The sequence below is a fragment of the Aptenodytes patagonicus genome, chromosome 1 (genome assembly GCF_965638725.1).
Source record: "Aptenodytes patagonicus chromosome 1, bAptPat1.pri.cur, whole genome shotgun sequence".
Classification (NCBI taxonomy): domain Eukaryota; kingdom Metazoa; phylum Chordata; class Aves; order Sphenisciformes; family Spheniscidae; genus Aptenodytes; species Aptenodytes patagonicus.
In genome coordinates this window covers 93,651,366-93,664,982 of record NC_134949.1, presented here as the reverse complement: position 1 = coordinate 93,664,982, position 13,617 = coordinate 93,651,366, and positions in this window count along the sequence as shown.

The following is a 13,617-nucleotide window of genomic DNA, read 5'->3' as shown; positions in this document are numbered from 1 at the left end:
CTGTTTGCTGAAATGCTAAGTTCACACTCCATTCTCCTGCATACCTAATGCAGTAGCGCTTTTTTTTAAAAAAGTCCACAGCAAAGCTTGATGTATAGTCTGAATTTGGGGTTATATAATCAGATATTACAAAGAAACAACTTTATTTCACCCACATGAATATGTGATCACCATTACAGAAAAGGTATGGCCAGAACGCTTCTGGGTAAAGCAGTCAGAAACCTAGAATCAAGTAACTCCAAATATCCAAATACCCAAATGCTTTTACATTGTTCTGGCAATAGAAAAGTGACACAGAAAGGGTGTAAATTAGGGAAAAGTGATTGCTGTGTATCATATATCTAAACTAGCTGTTGTGGCTCACTATTTAATTAAGATAAACATGCCATCACCAATCAAACCCAAAGAGGCTACATACTTGTGGAATGAAAGACTCAAGGCTATTTATGACTCTCTGGACAAAAAAAGTCCCACGCCTTGTTCAAAGGGAAGCAGCTGTCCTGCCCTGTATAGTTCTTTTGAATAAGCCCCCCAGCCAGAAGGAGACCATTTAATCACAGAGCCCTTAACACAGGCAAAATCTGTCCCATGGAGTGAAATCAATTCTTGAGTCAGTTTTATGAAGAACAGAAACGTTGGGCAGAAACATGCTACATTATGGGGAACAGTCCTGTGACATCTTAAAGGGTGTATATGAAACTAGTTTTTAGGACTATAGCTTTCTGTAGGACTACACATGCTTTCCCTGTCAGAGAAAATGCACTGAAGTCAACAAAAGAGCACGTGGGTCCCGCCTGCAGAATTTGGCCCACAGAGTATTGGTCCAATCAATTTTCAGGATTAAGTATAGACCTCACTGATGCTGACAAGAAAGGTCACACAGTACATCTTGCCTGAACTGAGCAGCCTATTTATCTTATGTTTGACAACAAAAGCTCATTATGGGTGGAGTTTATGGTAAACCACCAATTTTCTGCTTCATTTCCTTGTAAGAATTTCTTTGAATCTGAACTTTGGAGCAAGGATCTAGGGGACTGAATGCTCAGCACATATGAAACTGGGAATACATTCTAGATTTAAAGGATCCCTATGAGTTTCACAGCAGTCCAAGCTACATCCTGGCATTAGGACAAAGGAAACAGGGCACCCCAAAAGACAATGAAACTTGTTGAAGATACTTGTGAACAAGTAGTTCTGACTCCAATAAATGAAAGAGTGATACCTCTTCCACCAATAAATAGGAACTATAAATTTTTTAAAAGATATTCATACATTAAAAAAAGAGCAGCAGCAGATACTGGAGATTCAGTCTTTTCCTCTAAGCGGCACGGGTGAAGAGTAAGTCCCTTGTATGGAGTTCAAGCATTCCTCTCTCCTGGTAGGCCCCCCAGTCTTTGGTGCAAGCACCCCCAAGGCGGGGGACTCTCCTCTTATTCAGCCTTGCAGCGAAGAGCTTTAAAATCCCTTTCTGTCCCTGCACAGTAGCATAGAGCAACATTCTCTTAGTACAAGGTTCTCCCTCTCGTGGTGACAGCGTTACCTACTTCAACTGTTGTGTTCCTCAAAAGCTGTATAACACAGAAAAGAAGTGCAAAAAGGAGACGAATATAAATGCTGTCGACCACAGAAACATGAGACCGTGGCTTGCATTAGCCCTGGAGGTCTACTTGGTCAACGAGGAGATGGAAAACAAAAATAATATTGAAAACCGTATACTAGAATAAAGCTAATATTTGGACAGAGCCTTCCCTTGGTGTTTATATCATTCAAGGAAAGTCTCCAATGCAAGAATCTATAAAACTGTAAAGCCAGTATCACCTTCTGTGTTCTCTCTCCTTAGAAAAGCAGACAATATGCACATATGAAATGAGTGTCTTAGAACATCACAATTCTCAAGATTAGTATTTCTTCAGAGAATGAAAAAGAAAGGATACATGTTCAAAAAAAGCAAGATTTCTGGATTCACAAATGACTGACTGTCTTTTATGTAAAAGATATGTTAAAATAGTGTTCACCAGCTGATTATTTTGTTAGTTTCACTTTCCCTTAGGCAATTGTATCTGTACACACTGCGTTCTAAAAGTACAATCTCTAGTGTGGATAATCTACCTGTTTGGTACCATCCTGTTTGTAAAACCAATTCTTAGCCTAAAAATATAAACTGTAAACTGTATAAGATGCAAAATGAACTGAGGTGTTTAAAAAAGCATTAGGAAAAATAAAAGGCAACAAAGAAGTTAAATCAAGAAACACATTAAACTAGTAATTATTCTAAATGAATTACTGAACCTTACAAAGGATTAGCAGGGGAAGCGTGGAATGGGTACGCAGCCATTTAAAAGATCAGGCATTCTCAGTGAAGTGAGAACACTCCCTACAAAAATATGTATGATTCAGCATTCAGTCAAAGGAAAAGGCAAAGTCCATGGTCAGAAAATGTGGACCACTGAATCAGCACTCTGTTGCAGCAGCTAACTGGAATTAATTTGGGAAATGGCACCTGTTTGGCTTAATGGGACAAAGCCCATCCTTTATGTAATAGGGTAATCTAGTTTTGTTACCTGCGTAATTAATATTGAGAGGATAGTCTCTTCCTTCCCTTACAAATGGGTATACACAGAATAAAGAAAAGCCAGACTTAGAAATCACTGCTGGAAGACCATAACTTTTAAACTGCAAGTAGAAAGAAAAAGGATGTGGTAGTGGCCTCCACGTAAGTGCAAATGGCAGATGACTGGAGTCTGTAAGGAATGCCAGCACTTGATGATTCCCATGCTTGAAGTTCTCATTTTATTATCCCAAGATGTGGCATAAGTAACTCTTTCCCTCTCTTCCCAATCCAAAATCACTTTTAAGTTTATTGATTTGCAGTGACACAGACTTCCTCATTCTCAGTGAGAGCACAGTTTGTAATTTATGTGACCATCTCTCATTTCTTCCAGTCTTCACTGTTAGGAGAAATGAGATATAATCAATACCTCCTCCACAATCCTCATCCACTTGATTGTGCACATTTTCATTTAGGAGTGATACGTTATCAACCAAAGGAATGAAGGTCAGCTGAGATGTAGCTGAATTAGAAAAGCAAACATAAATTCCCATGCTCTTGTAAGTTTGCACTTTTAAGAAATTTGGATTGTTGCCTGGGCCATCTGTTGCAAGATGAGAATACAGAAAGGACACCCCAAGCCATAAGGCTTGGGTATCGATCAGCTTCCGCTGGACTATTTGGATCTAGATGTTGACATATCCCTAGTGACATTTTTTTTCAGCAGCTCTGTGGTGACAATTAAAATCTAGTGGGACTGACCCAAAATTCAGAGCCAACAGCAATGTGGTGTGAAGATGATAAAGGCAACACACACCTTGGAAAACTTTTGAACTGAAACTCAAACTTGCAGAGCTTGTTTTCATTTGAAAAAGAGGGGATCAAGTGGATAAGTAAAGATGCAATTGGAATATATTAATAGTGGTGGATGGAGGTATTTTTTATCCAATTCCTGGCAAAATCCACTGGCCACATTTAGCATAACTGTACAGAGAATAATATTTTTTCTACTCCACGTTAGTGCAGAGGATAATTTTAGGAAATCTTAAACCTTTAAAGAAACAGAACTTGGAAAGAGTGAAAGACCACTTGCGGCATCTTTCTCCAAGGCTAGGAATGGAAGAGGAAAGTCTGACATACACTTTTACAAATTAAGTAACAGGACATCTTAGAAGAGAGCCAATAGATAACCTTAATTGTCTTGATTAATTGTTCTTCTGATATGAAAGGGTAGCAGGGAACAATCTCTAACTTTTTGTAGAGCCTAATACTGTTTTACCTTTTCTTAAAAAAAAATACTTTCCTAGATCTTGCTACAGAGAGATTTAAAAAAGCCTGGAAGAAAAACTTGTAAAGACAATAAAGAAGCCAATAATATGAAAAAGCACACTAGAGCTGTAATAATGATTGTTAAATGCTTCAAATAGCTGCAGCAGTTGATTGGGTTGTGAATGATACATGTGAAAAATAATTTTTCTATGATCATAGGCAGATGCAAAAGTTAAATGATTATACTATGTATATATATTGATATAGAATTGCTATATATATTGTGTACTGTATGTTCTAGCTTTCAGAAATACTGTATTGTAGTGTACGGTACTTAACTAAGCAGATCTAAATAGCAACTTGTCATTTTCCACAAAGTCACTAGTACTGTTAACAAAAACCAAAAAGTCTATTTTCTCCAGTAAAAGAAATACATACTGTTACAGTCACAGACATTTTGACTATAGAGAGACAATGTACATTTAACCAAAGAAAAACCCCAAACCAAAATAAAAACCTCACCCCAAAATCAACCCGTCAAAATTGTTGCATTTATCATCTTATTCAAAAGGGGAAGGGAAATGCCACCAATTTAAGAGGAGGAATAATATTTAATCAACTTTGTATGAGTGAAAATGAAAGAAAAAAAACCCCCACAAATCTCCAATTACCCTTTCTGGGACAAGGAGAAACCCCTAATCGGGCAAAGGAGTTAAAAGAATAAAATGCTACTTTTAGGGCCAACATGATACCAAAATAGGCAGCTGTAGCTAAACATACTTATTCATCCCACTAACTAAATGGACGCAAAATGGGTTCTAGAAATCCTGCAGTTCTCATGGATTATACAACTGAATACTCTACTGACCAATTTCTTCTCCTCCTGACAATCTATTGGTCTTCTAGACACACTAACCATGTTCCTGAAAAGATTTTGGCAAAGACCAAGGGAGAGAAAGTTAATTGTTAATTGTTAGTGACCACACATTTGGAATGGATTACTCAGATTACTTGTAAAGATATTCATAGTCAACCTGTTTCAGAGTACATGAGGTGGGGAAAGAGCTGTTTGATACGGCGCTTTGGATACTAGAGATTCCAGACCTGGAGTATTTTAGAGCCTATCGATACACTGGGTTGCTAACTGTTTAAAGACTTGATAATTTTTTACTGTTCTTTTTAAGGGGAGGAAACAGGCAAGTTAGATTATTTTGCTTGGATTTTATTCCTTTGTCAGGTGAACATGTTGAAATTCAATGGAAATGAGTGACTGAACTCAACAGTATTGTTCCAGAGCTGTCACCCCCCATGGATGCCCATCTCTGCTAGTGAAGCCTGCTGAGCTGGACTGTTTCATTTATTTTGTGGCTGAAAGACCACACAAGGCTGAGAGGCACACTTCAGCCTCCCCTTCAGAACGGGTACTCACAAAAATACACTGGACCTAATCTGGGTGTCATGTTCTGAATGAAGACAAACATCTTATTTGGGCAAACATCCAGTTAAGAGCATTTGGCCGACAGAATGTGTTTTATGAATATATGTATGCATATATACTGTATAAGTAGTGTACTTATTTTTCATTAGATTCATATAGATTCATGCCAATGCTCCACAGTTAATGTTGTAACCGTTGTTTCATCTAAACCCTTTTCTGAACCATGCATTTCCACACACTCAATTAGCAACCTGTCTGTAAGGCCAGAGCTAGCTAGCTATCTACCTACACATGCACACATACACATGCATACTCACACATACATTTCCATGCACACACACACACAGAGGCCATATAATTTGGTTTTATTCAAAGATCCCATAGGTGCCAGCAGACCATGTGACAGATTAAAGTAAAGGACTTCATGGGAAAAGTGAGAGGAAGAAAGTCGTGATGTATTTCAGGGCAGTTGGGTGAATGTAATCCTGCTTCCTGAATGTGATGGTCCCCTCTAGTCAAACAGTATATATTCAACATGGGGGTTGAACTTTTAGGGGACTTTATAAGGTTCAACAAAGAATGTGGCAATATCCAGGTGGCAAAAAGAAAAGGAGCAAAGTGAAATAGAAAAGGTGTCTCATTAAATGTATAGATCTCGGAAAGATACCTGTCCATTTTGTAGGAACAGGACACTGCAGAATCGGGCAGTTGAGCACAACAATAAGTATCTAACCAAGCTCTGCACTTTCCTCAAGTGTCATAGGGCAGTGAACTTGGCAAAAAATCACCAAGAAGTCAACTATATGAAGTGTGCACACTGTAGAAGGCTGCAGTTCTGCCTGGAAAATACCTAAAGCAAGAAATGCTTTGCTACATCGGTACCAGATTTTCCAGCAGGATAAGTCCCAGTGGGCACCTTATGAAAGCATATGGGCTACTGTAATACCTAAGCCCAACCTGACATGGAGCATTTACGAGGGATGCTTGGGATGTGGCTGCATAATTGTGCATGAAATTTCACAACACAAAGAGAGCTCAAGGGCTAATGAAGTTTGCATGAGGAGTGGAAACAAGAATATCCCTATGGGCTGAACTGGACAGAAGTTCTCGCACATGATGGTATAATGGCGGTTCTTTTGTTTGTATAATGATATTGCTGCAGCAAAAGGATATTGTTAGAATACGTTTTTCTTAAAAGAAATCACAGCTAAACCAATCAAAGGGCCCACACTTATCTCCAGTGACATGTTTGCAATCCCAAATGTGCCGATACAGGTTGCACTGATGATAGAAATTAAGAAGAGAATTTGTCACTGGGAAGTAGCTTTTCACTGGATTTCTCTCTCATGAATTCCACTGGCATTGGCGAGGCTGGAGTCAGTAGTCAAACCACACAGCCTTACCCCCATATTATTCATTTGGTTTAGGAAGAGGATTTACCCTCCAGTGTCTTACAGGGAGCTGATGCCAACCAACCCAGTCAAAAGGAGGAGATCACTTTGGAAGAGGACCAAACCTGGAGCTGTAAGTGAAGGTAAGAAACAGCTGAGAAGCACCATCCAATATGAGAGACCACTATGCCTCACTAATACTTCTTTACCTCTTCCTCACCCTCTCAAACAGGAAAATACAATATAACACATTTCGTATGAAGGGAACGTTTTAGATGAAACTTTGCTACAGATATAAAACGTAAGTATAGTCCATACTGCTCAGACGTATTTCTGTTTTAAGGCAGCAATTGTATATGAGGCTGTAGTGTATTCAAGGCTGTAGTGTGTTTGCTTCCCAAAGAAGCATCTTACTGCTCTTTGCTTTTTGAAAAAAAGTTGAGGACAAATGTGTAAATTGGGGGGTTAAAATACAGTTAACAGAGTGTTTGGAAGACCTTCTTGGTCTGCTTACCTCAATGTTACACTCCTTTTCCTAGGGGAAACATTAAGAGTTTTCCTTGGGCATATGTGGTTGTGCACAAAAATCTCAGTTCACTGACTGCGGGGAAGGGAAGTCAGTTAGTGAAGTAGACTTAGTTCTGGTGGTGGAAACTGTGATCATGTATAACATGAAGAATCATGCTATAGTAGCAGAGTTCTGCATATCTTGAGTTGGCCTTTTATTATTTTAATAGCTTTTAATGAACAATTCTTGGGGAAACTGGCATTTAAAAACCATGACTAATTCTTCTGATATGACTTCGCTAGAATTATGTTTACAATACGTTTGACTCCTTGTATTTTAAAATAAACCCAGGAACTCTTTAGTTGAGTTACCAATTGCAAGGTGAATAGTGATTTAAAGCACATTATAGGTCCAATTTACTTTTTTACCTTATTCACAGTAGATCAGTCAACGCTGCTTCTCCTACACTTGTAATCTCTCATAATGCTTGGGGATCAAGCACTACTACAGATGCTAAAATGCAAAAAGAAGCCAGCACCATTGCTAAATATATAATGAAAAAATATCAGTTAAATATTAACTTTGTATTTTTTTTCACTAGAAACATAAATTTTAAATGAAAATTATCCAACAGTATCCTAGTAATTATAAACATTAATTCAGAGTGGATATTTGTCCAGATACTGGCAGACATACACAGGGAAACAATTCTTTTGTTCACCAAAATTTTGCATTTGTGTAACTCTACTGTTTTCATCTTAGTTACTCCTGATCTATAGTGGAAGGGGATCAGAAATAGAAACATTGAATGCATAACATTTTCTCTGTTCCTAGAGGCACTAATCTAGTTGCTTAGTTATCATCACTGGGAATAATTAGATGGTTATACACTATTACCTAACACATCTTGTTTCTCATTTACATATTTTCTTAGAAAAATGAAACAAAGATTCCCCCTTGTGCTTCACAACAATAGGTCTAAGAGAGTAAAGCACTCTTATTTTTCAGACAGGTTGTCTCTCTGTCAGTCTCTCCCTTGTGGACCAAATATCTCTGTTCTATGCTAAAGAAAACATAACCCGCCTTTTTGTTTTGTCTGAGTTAGTTTGAAGAATACGCACATACCTAAAATTCTCTCCAAATTTCCCAGCTTAGTCATCTGTCAAAACCTGGGGACTCCTTTGCTCCTGCTGAAATGAAATGGATCACTGAGTAGCTTTAAAGGAAGTTATCTAAGACCTTATCACTTCTAGCAGGACAAATAAGAAGGTTAACAGCAGCAAGAACACCGACTTGGCATGGTCAGAACAAGCCCAATGGACATGAACCTAGCATTATGCCATCTTCATACACTTGGCTGTCTTACTGGACATGCTGCAGAAACTTGGTACTTACAGTATCTGCCCCTCTGCAAGGCCTTCCTACCTGATTTTGGCTTGTCAGTGAACACTCAAGTGCTGGGAAAGGTTTTCATTGCATTTACAAACTCAGGACTGCAGATTTAATGTATTATCTGTAGTTTCTCTCATAAGCCTTTCTTCAGCAGAGTTGTGATCACTTAGGGGCCAGATCCTACTGAGTGACAAGCCTCCTGGGAGCAGAGGAGGCTCAGAACCTCTCAGGGCCAAGTTCTCATCACATTACACCTCCTCCACAAATTTTCACAGCCAGCATAAAAACAAATCAGGGAATGTGAAAAGCAGCTATTTTGCTTTAGGCTGATCAGATGCTGCTTCAGTAAGGCTACCTGCTGATTCATTTCTATCAGGTTTATTTCAATAGCTCAGAGGAGCTGGATGCTGAATTGAAAGGGTTGGATTACCAAGGTCTAGTTTTCCTTGACAGAACAACCACCAGGTGCTAATTTGGTATTATATTTCTTTTTGAGCGGCAAGTCATCTTCAGCAGTGAGATGACTTGCCTCCTGCTGAGGAGGATTTCCTCAGCATAAGACTGTCAGAAGGGTCACAGATCTACAGTCCTAGGCATACCGAAGGTCTGGTTATGTTTGAAATGGTTTGGGTGCTTCTGATTTTGGATTGGACTCAACACTCCTGCAAATAGTATGTTTTGTACCTTCTCCCTATGGGATTTGTTTTCATTACTAAGAGAGGCAGGACATGCTACCGTAATACTCGCCAAAGGCAAGAGATTTGTTCCTCCACCATGTGAATGATCAAGCATTAATTGAGTAGCTCAAGGTTGACTGAAATCAGTTTGGGGTTGGTAAGAAGTGAGGGGGCTGATGGTATGTGGGTTATTACTCAACTATCCTTTGGATGAAAAAGAAATCAAAAGAAGAAAAATGGGTACCACTTGGCCTCTTTGACCTTAGAGCAAAGGGAAATCTCATTCTCTTAGAAAGTCATTTAAATGCCACTCTTCCCTTTTAGCTTACTGTGAATTTGTGCTGGTTTTGAAAGTAACTAACAGCATGGGCGAGAAGTGGGCCTAGTGGAAGCATGACAGTTGCTGAGAAAGTGTCCCCAGAGTAGCTCCTGCAAAATACCTATACCTATCTCCCTTATGAGAGACTATTAACGTGGGTTTTGTGAGAGGAGGGACCAGATTGACATATCATATTACAATTTCTAGATTGGTGTACTCTACTGGTATGTTCCCATTATTTACGAGTTGTACTTGCTAGTCCTCTGCAAGAGATCACTGCAGGGGAACCTCACTAATGCACACACACCAGACACGCACACGCGCACACTCGGTAGCTGTTCTCTCCTTACTGACCAGCAGACACTGACGTTGTGGTCTTGCATTCCTTGTGGATTCAGATTTCCCAGAGAGAGGCAGACTTCAGCAGAATGGGCAAGAGAAGTTAAATTTTAGTTCTCTGATTTATGGTTTCACATAGTACAAGAACAAGGGTGTTTCAATGAACAGCAACAAAATTAACCTGAAAAGGAATCATTTCAACAAGGTGGTAATTAACCTGAGGAACTCACTTCCACAGGATAGCACTGGGGCCACCTAGCAATTAATAAGCTAGATCTTAAAGGATAATGAGAATTATCTGCCACAATATATAATTTTTATATGGGGTAAAATGTTAAGGCCATAAATTATTATGTCTTTAGGTTATAAGCAGATACATAGCTAATGAGGATTATAATAAATCTTCTCTCTTAGGCTTATTACTTTGTAATTATCCAACATGGTCTTTCATCTTCATCCAAATCATCTGTAACTGGCCACATGACAGAGACAGAATACTGGGCGAGGTGGACCACAGGGCAGATCTGCTCTGGCCAATCCTACATTTTCAATTGACTTCATCAGCCTCAGCAGCAGTAAGAGAAGGCACTTACCTCTCACTTACTCTAAGGCTTCCTTTATTGCACTTTTGCCTTGCAGAGAGGCCTTGATTTGTATGCTTGAATTTATGTCTTATTTAATGCCTTTTTCCACTGCCAAAGCAATACAAAGAGAGCTTTAGGGAAAGTGAGAATCAGGCTCAAGGAATGCAGGATATTGCATGCTCCATCAGAGGGATGTGTGCTACAGTCTGCTCTTTCTCATCTATATCATTTTATCAGGTGTTTTGAAGGAAGCCTTTCAAGCATACTGAGATGGATGTGCTCAACCACTGTCAACAGCAGTTTGTAGATCATTGCAACTGCTAGTGTACCACAGGTATTCTTTCTGCTAAGGAATATTGTAGCAGTACATGAAGCTTGAAGATACCTGTAACATTCAGATATTGTAGTTGTTTCCAAGTAGTAAATAAATATTTCAACAGATGGGAGGAACCTTTATTAAAAAGAATTTAACATTTTAAAAGATAAAAGGGTCTATGTTTGATCTCCTAAGTTCACAGAAGGGCACTTATTTAAGTGACCTGATGAGCACTTTCAGCTACATTTGCAGTCATGCTGCAAGTTGCTCCATGTTTTACAAAATCAAGTCACTAATTTTTGAGCCTGGAAGTTCAACAAAATCAGTTTATATTTCAGGCAGCCATTTGTGAAGACCTTGGCCTAAACTCTTTGACAAATGATTTAGAATTCAATCTAGTATGCCTTAGCTTTACTTTAAGAAGTTTGTTTATTTTCTTAATTGGCACCCTTCATTCATTCACAATTGATCTTTAATTCACTTCAAATTTATTAGGCCCCAAAATAAATTTGCATTTCGAAGATGATGCTTCTTTGATTTAGGGAAGGTTGAAAATTGAAGAATTAAAATTTAGGTAGGATTTTTCCTCTCTAAACGCCACAGTATTTGGATTTTGGTGGATGTAAACCCTGATTATTTCCTGTGTACTGGCATATCTCTTCTGGTATCAGAACTATATTCCAGACTACGCTACACCTTGACTATAATTCACCAGATTTAACAATGGCAAATTAAACAGCTTTTCCCCAGACCTCAGATGACAAATGAGCAGCTACAGATTTTTAAGCTGGGTAAAATTCTTTGTTAATTCCTCATATGGGAGAACACCAAGCTCTTCGATACTAAAGACCTCAGAAAAAAAATCCTTTCCTCAGAGAAAGACCTTCAATCTTTTTGTCTAGGTTCACCTTCCCCATTTTCTTCCACACTCTTGTCTCTAGAACCTTTATTTTCTGTACAGATTTAGTGCGTCTTTACATGGCAGCATTTAGGTGTCTCTCTCTGTGTCTTAGGCTTTGTCTTTTCACTTCTTGGTTTACATGCCAGCATTGCTTTTACCAGTGTGGTTATGAGAACAGTATTTGTTAACTAACTTGTGCTCCTCCTCCAGCCCCCTTGAACTACCCAAACCAATTGGTAACAAAAAAAGATGTTACCATTAAGAGACTCATTTGCTCTGGCACTCGCCTCAAAGTCTCTTTATGCTGCCTACTGCAGCTGAGAATCAGGGCTTCAACATTTAGGATCTGCTGAACAATACCTTGCAAGGTACAGAAAGATTCTGAGACTGAACCACCTGTCAGGTTTTTTTCCCCAAAATAAATCAGTAATGGAACAGGCATAGAACATAGCAATAAGGTTACCTGTGCTGAATCACAGACATCCGATACAGAAGCTGCAGGTGTAAAGAACACGCAAAATTGTATGTGGAGATCTATCAAGTCAATAGTTAGAAAGTTGTCCAGCATAAAAGAATGTCTCATGTGAAATGCTCAGTGTTCACAAGCAAAGTTTTGTAAACTTAAGAAAGCTTAATTTAAATATAGACACAAGTAAAAGCTAAACTAGCAATTTTTCTTTTTTTTTTCTTTTTGCATATTTTTGTTAGGTGCTTCTTCTCTGCCTAAAATATAAAGTCCAGAGTGCAGCTGGTGCAAATCCTAGCTATGGATTTCAAGCAAGACAAAGATAGTGTCAGACACTGATCCAACTGAACTAAGGACCCATGTACTTTGGGAGTTGGCTTTGGGGGAAAAATTCTCACACAGATACACAGAAGACGACTAGGGAGAACACCAGCCCAAACACAATAAAACAAAATACAAACCACCAACATATATATGCAGATCAGGAATCAATCTTTCACACTGATCCTACATTCCTTGCATAGCTTTGCATATGCAGAGAATGCGGGATGTGGCCCTTCAGTTAGATGTTTTTGCAAGTAAAGAAGGGAAGATTATTTGCAATGGTAACATTTTAAGTTATTTTGGCATCAGCACAAATTACCAGGGGCAGGATCAGATTCCCACACAAATATGGAAGCTCTCTAGCGAGCAAGGCAGGGATGAGAGAACAATACAGCAGATTAATTCTTGTCCAGTGACCAAAAAGAAGGGAAATCCTAGTTATTACACACTTCCAAAACTTTCATTGCTTTTTCAAATAAGAAGAAAGAAAAGACTACAGATTCTATCATCCCTTAAACCAAGGGAACATTCCTAGAAAAATCTCTTTCTCAAAAGGAACCGCCCTTCAGCAGAAATAAATTCTGAGATGGAACAAAAAAAAAACCCAACAGAACCTTGGTAAGAGCCAAAAAGAGAACCACGTGATTCAAAAACAAAGTAGCAGTTCAAATGATACTGCAGGATGCACAAACTCTAGTAGATAATCTCACAGATGACTTCACAGAGCCCCTCATCGACCCAGGTAATTCTTGATTCCATTAGAAAAGAGAGAGAGAGAATAATACTAGAAAAGAAAATTAAGAAACATCCTTCCTCTTTTTTAAAATAAAAATCAAGATCATCTCCCCTCCCCCCCTCTATCTGGAAGCAGGTTAGCTAACCTTAACAGTCTCAATTTAAAATAAAATATATATTTATATATATATTCATATATATAATAAAAGAGAAGATATTAGTGGCAGTGTACGCAAAACAAAAAAGAAAACAAAGAAAAATTACTTTTAACAATCTCACTTTTTTTGTTTTTTTTACACAAATACTGTTGTAAATATATTAAAAAAATCAGCATTCTATCTGGTAAACGTCACTTTTGCCCCTCTATAAAATTTTGAATTAAAAAAGTCCCAAGAACTCTTTTTTTTTTA